At 60.5% G+C, this 8,343-nt stretch overlaps 1 pseudogene; it reads right to left on the bottom strand.

Annotated features, from left to right (window-relative positions):
- Positions 1-225: 225 nt before the first annotated feature.
- Positions 226-2,887, bottom strand: LOC127462948 (class II histocompatibility antigen, B-L beta chain-like; annotated as a pseudogene).
- Between the last annotated feature and the right edge of the window lie 5,456 nt (positions 2,888-8,343).

The following is an 8,343-nucleotide window of genomic DNA, read 5'->3' as shown; positions in this document are numbered from 1 at the left end:
CCCGGCGCTACGGAACAAAGTCATGCGCGTGGGGAAAAAGAAATCTTACCCTGATCAGGTGAGTCGGCTGAAGAAAGGAGAATCGGGGTCTGCAGAAAGAGGCAGTGCAAACGCTCCTTTATTTAATTCTCTCTGAGAGGGCTGGGGGGGACACACGACCCCCAAAAGTGCGGGCGGGGCAAAATTGGGAGGTCCCGGCTGGGCCCGAGGCCACGGGGAGGGGCTGCGGCCGCCGGCGGCTCAGGAGCTCTGTGGGGAGAGAAAAGGGGGTGAGAGTAAAGGGGCTGGGGGGGCAGGGGGGTCCAGAGGCTGTGGGAGAGCAAGGGGGGAGACACGACCCCTATTTAGGGACCCCCCTTTACCTTCTCCCGCAGGTAGAAGCCGAGCCCCAGCGCCAGGAAGACCAAGCCCAAGATGAAACCCCCGACCCCCACCAGGATCTTGCTGCAGACGGTGTCCGGTGGCATCTCTGGGGGGAGCCGGGGGGGTCAGCACCCCCAAAACCTCCTCCCACGCACCCCACAGAGCCGACACCCCACAGCCGACCCCACCCTCCCGACACCCCACAGAGCCCGGCCCGCTCTCCCCCAGCCCACCCGGGGGTCCCTCAAACCTCCTGCCAGTCCCTTCCCAGCCCCTGCAGGGATCCCACCCAGCCCCTCCCAGCCCCTTTAGGACCCTCCAATGCCCCTCCCATCACCCCCAGAACCTACCAAACTCCCTCCCAGTCACCCCCAGTTGCCCCCTTTCATCCCCGGCCCCCCTGCCAGTGTGCCCCCGGTGCTGGGGGGGCCGGGCCGTACCCCAGTGCCGGCTGAGGGGGTGCTCCAGGCTGACGTGCTCCACCTGGCAGCTGTAGGTGACCCCGCGCCGGGGGGGGATTTCCAGCAGCACCAGCACCTGGTAGGTCCAGTCCCCGTTGGGGACCACGTCGGTGGCCACCACGTGCTCCGGCAGCTCCTGCCCATCCTGGAACCACCTCACCTGCACCGGCGCAGGGTAGAAATCCATCACGGAGCAGAGCAGGCGGCCGGGGCCGGGCTGGGAGCTCGACGGCACCAGCGAGATGGACACGCTGGGGGGCACTGGCAGGGACGGGGGAGACACTGGGCTGAGCTGGGGGGTACTGGGAGGGAGGGGAGAGGGCTTGGAGGGCGTTGGGAGGGACTGGGATGGCAGTGGGAGGGACTGGGATGGCAGTGGGAGGGACTGGGAATAGAGTGGAGGAGAAGGGGCTGGGCTGGGGGGGCACTGGGGAGAGAGTTGGGAGATGTGGGAGTGAAGTGAGAACAACTGGGAATGGAGTGAGAGGGTCTGGGAGTGACTGGTGTGGACTGGGAGTGACTGGGAAGGACTGGGAGTGACTGGTGTGGACTGGGAAGGAAGCACTCGGGACTGGGAGGCTGAGTCGTGGTGAGGGAAGTCTTTGGTTTGGGTCTGCCTGGCAACTGGAGCGTCATCAGAGAGACGCGCTGGGATTGGCTGAGGGGCGTGAGCTCTGTGGCCCCAGCGGGGTGGAGACGGGGAGGGCACTGGGAGAGACTGAGATGGTCTCCAAAAAAAACTGGAATGGATTAGGAGAGAGTAGGGGGCACTGGAAGGACTGGGAGAGACTGGAATGGATTGGGAAGAACTGGGAGGGGGCAAAAGGGCACGGGACAAGCACAGAGAGGGCTGAGGGGTCCGGGGTGATTCCCAGGGAGGGTTTGAGGGGCTCTAGGGTCATTCCTGGGGCAGGGTCCGAGGGGACCCGCTCTGCCCCACCCTCACCTCTCCTCTCCACACTGAACGGGGTGATGATCTTGTAGTTGTGCCGACAGAGCGTGTCCACCTGAGCCTGTCTGAGCTCCATCACTTCTGGGAGGCTGTTCTAGTCCCTGGCAATCTTCTCCCCACGCGGGGTGTCCCCCACAAACACCCCCACATCGCTGTCATAGTGCACGTACTGCTCCCGGTTGTAGATGAGCCTCTCCACGAGCCTCACCCGCTCGGTGCCGTTAATGAAGTAACACTCAAATGTTCCCAGCTCCTGGAATACCCCTGTGTGTGCAGGACATGGGTCAGGGGGTGCCCCGTCCCCCCCCCATCATCCCCCAGCCCCCCACAGCACGGTGGGAGCTCAGGGGGCCACCCCGGACCTTCCTTTCCCACCCCGCTCTGCCCCATGGACGCCCCGGCACCGGCTCTTGGCTGGGGGGGGGAAACCCCCCATCAGCCTCCCGGGGATGGACAGGGGGGTTGGGGACCCCCCCACTCAGGATCCCATCCCCTCAGAGCCCCAGAGAACCGATCCAGGGCTCAAGGGACACCCAGGGACCCCCAGGGCATCCTTCTGCCTGCTCTCCCACACCCCCTTGCCCCCCTCTCCCACCCCTTTCCCACTGGCCCCTCAATCCCCAGACCCCCCCAACCACACTTTGGGGCTCCCACACCCCTCCCACTCACTCCGGGCCTTCCCACCCCCCTTGCACTGACTTTTGGGGCTCCCAACCCCTCTTTTCTCCCCTCTTTCCCCCCTTTCCCACCCGACCCCCCTGCCCGCCCCCCCCGCTCACCCGAGAGCTCCTCGCCCGCAGCCGGGGGGGCTCCCAGCACCACCAGCACCGCCAGCACGGCCCCAGCTCCCCGCACACGCTCCATGCCCAGCGCCGGACAGCTGCTGACAGCCCCAAACCAGCCGGGCGGCGCCGTTTTGGGGGGTTTGGGGCGCGCTGGGCTTGGCTGAGGGCGCAGTTGGGGCCCTTTTTCGAGGCGTCTTCCCGGCGACTGATGAGTCATCAGCGCGGCGCGCTGGGATTGGGCGCGGGCGGCGTGGGCGCTTTGGGATTGGCTGAGGGCCGTTGGGGGCCCCCGCGGCAGCCCCGGGGCTGGGGGGTTCGGGGGGTCCGTGGGCTGCGGGGGCGGGGGAGCTCAGGGCCCACCAAAAATGCCCAGCCAGGGCTCCCGGAGCTCCCACGGGTCCCCAAAATGAGTTGAGGGCGTTCTCTGATTGGCTGAGCTCGGGGAGGGTTCCGTTCCGGACGGGTCTGCCCGGCAGCTGATGACGCACCAACAGCGCTCGCTCCCATTGGCTGCTGCTGCTGACCCTGCCCGGGTTTTGGGGGGTCCAAGGTGGGTTCTGGGAGTTCCCGGATTCCTGGGGTTGGCGTTTGGGTTGACCTGGGTACGTGGGGATGAGGTTCTGGGTGGCCCCGAGTGCCCAAAAACCTCCAGTTCCTGGGATTCTGGGGGTGTGACGTTTTCCAAATCCCACTCTGCCTGGGACTTTTAGGGTCTGGGTGTGTCCAGTCCCCTCTTTTCCAATATTTTGGGCTCTGGATGTGCCCAAGCCAACTTTCTCGGGGATTTTTAGGGTCTGGGAGTTCCCCAACCCCCTATTCCCATGCGTTTCATGGTCTAGGAGTGTCCAAGACCCTCTTTTCCAATATTTTGGGGTCAGGGAGTGCCCCAACCACGATGTTCCTGTAACTTCTGGGATCTAGGAGAGCCCCCATGTTCCCAAGATTTTTGGGGTCTGAATGTCCCCAAAAGCCCTGTTCAAAGGATTTTGTGGGTCCCCCCCATTCCTGGGATTTTCAGAGCCCCCTCACTGCCCCCCCAAAAACCGGGACTGCAGAGAACTGGGAAGCTTTACTGGGAACACTGGGAGCAGCCGGCTGGGGTGTGAACAAAAGCAGGGCCGGGGGGGACACACGACCCCCCCAAAGTGCAGGTGGGGCTGGACTGGGGGGTCCCGGCTGGGCCCGAGGCCACGGGGAGGGGCTGCGGCCGCCGGCGGCTCAGGAGCTCTGTGGGGAGAGAAAAGGGGGTGAGAGCGGGGTGGGGGGACAGGGGGGACACCGGGATACACCGAGACCTGGACTGGAGCCAGCGGGACCAGAACTGGGGCAACTGGGATCATACTGGGAGCAACTGGGAGCATGTTGGGGGCAACTGGGATATACTGGGAATGTTTGGGAGTGAGTGGAACCATAGGAGGGGTGAATGGGAGTGACTGGAACCACGCTGGGGGCAACTGGGATCATCCTGGGAGCAGCTGGGCCCCTGCTGGGCTCATACTGGGATCAGACTGGGATCTTAAAGGGAGAGATTGGGTCAATCCTAGAGACAACTTAGAGCAACTGGGATCACACTGGGAGAAACTGGGAGCAACTGGGACCATGCTGGGGAGTACTGGGATCACAGTTGGAGAGCTTGGTCCATGCTAGGAGAAATTGGGGACATAGTGAGGGTGACTGGGGTCATACTGGGGATGACTGGGATCAAACTGGATTCGTACTGGAAGTGTCTGCAAGTTACTGGGATTGTACTGAGGGTGACTGGACTCGTAGTGGGATCATACTGGGAGCAACTGGGACCACCTTGGGGGCAACTGGGATCCTACTGGGAGTGACTGGGATCCTAGTGGGAGTGACCAGGACCATACTGGAACCATCCTGGGAGTGACTGTAAGTGACTGGGATCATACTGGGAGTGACTGCAAGTATTCCAGGGGGAACTGGGAACCAGTGGGGCCATGCTGGAAGCCAACTGGGGACATACTTGGAGCAACTGGGATCATCCTGGAAGAAAGTGGGAGTGACTGGGAGTGACAGGGTGCATTCTGGAGGCAACTGGCATAGACTGGGAGTGACTGGGATCGTACTGATGGGAACTGGAAGCATCCTGGGGCAAGTGGAAGTAACTGGGTATGACTGTGAGCATACTGAGGGCAACTGGGATATACTGGGAGAGTCTGCAGCCATCGTGGGGGGGACTGGGAGCACACTGGGAGTGACTTGGACCATGTGGGGGTCAACTGGGAGCAACTGGGAGTGACTGGATCTACAGTGGTGCAACTGGGATTGGCTGGGACCATACTGGGGGAAGACTGGGATCACACTTGGATTGACTGGACCTGTGCTGGAGTCAACTGGGAGCAGCTTGGCCCATGCTGGGGACAACTGGGCCCACAGTGAGGGTGACTGGGGTCATACTGGGAATGACTGGGAGCATTCTGAGGTCAGTTGGGACCATGTTGGTGCAACTGGGATAGACTGGGAGCAAGTGGGATCACGCTGGAGGTTCCTGGGATCATACTGGGAGCGACTGGGACCACACTAGGAGTGACTGGGAGTGACTGGATCTACAATGGGGCAACTGGGATTGACTGGGACCATGCTGGGGGAAGACTGGCATCACACTTGGATTGACTGGATCTGTGCTGGAGGCAACTGGGAGCAACTTGGCCCATGCTGGGGACAACTGTGATTGTACTGGGATAATACTGGGATAATACTGGGATATTACTGGGATCAGACTGGGATCAGACAGGGATCATACTGGAAGCAACTGGGTCTCTGCTCAGGGCAACTGGGAGCAACTGGGATCACAGTGGAAAAACTGGGAGCAACTAGGACCATACTGGGAGTGACTGGGAGTGACTGTGAGCAACTGGGATTATGCTGGAAGCTACTGGGAGCAACTGGGAGTGAGTGGGACCACATTGACTTCAACTGAGGTATACTGGGAGAGACTAGGAGTGACTGGGATCATACTGAGACTGACTGGGATCATAGTGGGAGTGACTGGGAGTGCCAGGGATCATCCTGGGAGCAACTGGAACCATAGTCAGTGACTGGGAGGAACTGGGACCCTGCTGGGGGCAAATGGCTTTATCCTGGGAGTGCCAGGGCATGTCTGGGTTCATCCTGGGTGTGAGTGCCACCATCTGGGGTGTCACTGGGATCCTACTGGGATGGTCCTGGGAGGGACTGGGAGGGAGTGGAACTCTAGTGGGGTGACTGGGAGCAACTGGGACCATGCAGGGGGTAACTTGGATCCTACTCGGAGAGACTGGTATCAGACTGGGAGTGACTGGGATCATAGTGGGATGATACTGGGCATGACTAAAAGTGACTGAGATGATAGTGGGGGTGACTGGGAGCATGTTGGAGGCAAGTGGGATCTACTGGGAGTGACTGGGAGTGACAGGGATGATACTGGGAGTGACTGGAAGCACAGAAGGCGTGGATGGGAGCAACTGGAACCACGCTGGGGGCAGCTGGGATCATACTGGAAGCAACTGGGACCACCTTGGGGGTGACTGGGATCCAATTGGGAGTGACTTGGATCCTATTTGGAGTGACTGGGAGTGACTGGGATCATAGTGGGAGTGACCAGGGCCATACTGGAACCATCCTGGGAGAGACTGTCAGTGCCCAGGATCATACTGGGAATGAGTAAAACTACACAGGGTGGAACTGGGAGCCAGTGGGGCCATGCTGGAAGTATGGTGGAACTGGGAGTAACTGGGAGTGACAGGGTGCATACTGGAGGCAACTGGCATAGACTGGGAGTGACTGGGATTATACTGATGGGAACTGGAAGCATCCTGGGGCAAGCGGAAGTCAACTGGGTATGACTGTGAGCATGCTGAGGGCAACTGGGATATACTGGGAGTGCCTACAGCCATCCTGGGAGTGACTGGGACCACACTGGGGGTGACTGGGAGTGGCTGTGAGCAACTGGGATCATGCTGGAAGCTACTGGAAATGACTGGGAGTGAGTGGGACTACACTGGGGGCAACTGAGATATAATGGGAAACACCAGAATTATACTGGGACTGACTGGGAGCAACTGGGAACTTGCAGGGGGTAACTTGGACCTACTAGGAGAGAATGGAATCAGACTGGGAGTGACTGGGATCATGCTGGGATCAGACTGGGCGTGACTAAAAGTGACTGAGATCATCCTGGGGGTGACTGGGCCCATCCTGGGGGTGACTGGGCCCATCCTGGGGGGGACTGGGAGCCCCTGGGCCCGTGCTGGGAGCCCCTGGGCCCCCCTGGCTGGAACTGCTTTCCCTCCTGCGGGTTCTTGGCAAAGGCCCCAAAGCACAAACTCTGCTCCGAGCCCTCGGTGCGTTTCCTCCCTTTGGGCAGCAGCAGCTCCTGAGCCCTGAACAGGCTCCTGTCCCCTGCAAACACTTCCCCTGCCTTTGACCTGGGAGCTCTCAGGGACTCACACATTTACTGAATGTTTAAACTCGGCTTTTTCTCTTATTTTTCTTCTTTTCTTTTGTCTTTCTTTCCTCTTTATCCTTTCTAAATTTCCCCTCCCCTCTCTTTCCCTCCCCTCTCTGTTCCCCTACCCTCCCTCTGTCCTTTGTGCCACAACCATGACCCAGTTGCTCCCAGTATGATCCTGGGCACTGACAGTCACTCCCAGGATGGTTCCAGTATGGTCCTGGTCACTCCCACTAGGATCCCAGTCACTTCCAGTCACTCCCAATAGGATCCCAGTTGCCCCCAAGGTGGTCCCAGTTGCTCCCCCCCCCCCGCCCCGGATGGTTCCTTTCCCTCTCAGGGACTCCCAGTCTGAGTCCAGTCTGGCCCCAGGCACTTTCAGTCACTGCCTGGACGATGCCATTTGCCCCTGCATGGTCCCAGTTGCTCCCAGGATGATCCCACTATGAGTTCAGTCACTCCCACTGTGATCCCAGGAACTTCCAGACACTTCCAGTATGAATCCAGTTTGATCCCAGTCATCCCCAGTATGGTTGCAGTCCCTCTCCCATACTCCCAGTATTCTTGCAGTCACTCCCAGGATGGTCCCAGTATGAGCCCACCAGGGGCCCAGCTGCTCCCACTCTGATCCCAGTTGCTCCCAGTGTGGTTGCTCCAGGATGGATCAGGAATGGGGACCCCTCTGTGCTCCCCACTTGTGTCACTCTGTTCTGAGGGAGCTTTGGGGAGACATCTGCACCCCAACACGGCATCCAACGCATCCCAAAGTGTGCTGGGACCCCCTTGAACCTGGGAATTGAGGGGAACCATGGAAAAACCCTTGTCAGAGAGAAAAATGGGTGACCCGAGTCCTGGATGCTTTTAGGAAAGAGGTCTAAATATTTCTTGAAGATTGGAGGGGGGTGACTTTTTTATTCTTGACCTTTGCAGTTCTCCATTTGGGGGCAGGATGTCCTCTGGGCCAATGTTTTGTTCCCTTTGCAGTGAGTGCAGCCTCAGAGGGCTGAGCCCTCTCTGGCTGGGCTTGGCCTCTCCTGGAGAGACTCAGGCCTGGCTGGGCTGCCCCAGGCAGACGCTGCAGGAAGAAGAGCTCAGGCCGCCTGGGTCTGGTGTCCCTGGGGCTCAGCCTGTGCCCCATTGCTGGGCAGGGGCTGAGCCCCACCTCTGCCTCGGGGCCTTGGCCAAAGGACTGCCAAGGAAGAGGCCCAGGAGCCTTGGGGCCTGCCCAGCTTTCCTCCTCCCTGGGGGCTCTCAGTCCTCCCCTGACACCGGGTGGGCCCAAGGCCTTGCTGGCTTCGGGCTCACGGCCCGCCGGCACCATCCCAGCGGCCTGAC

Source organism: Manacus candei, unplaced genomic scaffold, assembly GCF_025592945.1.
Source record: "Manacus candei isolate 608988 ecotype Guabito, Panama unplaced genomic scaffold, ASM2559294v1 h1tg000147l, whole genome shotgun sequence".
Taxonomy (NCBI): domain Eukaryota; kingdom Metazoa; phylum Chordata; class Aves; order Passeriformes; family Pipridae; genus Manacus; species Manacus candei.
The sequence above is the reverse complement of the archived record's forward strand: the minus strand, read 5'-3'. Positions and strand labels throughout refer to the sequence as shown.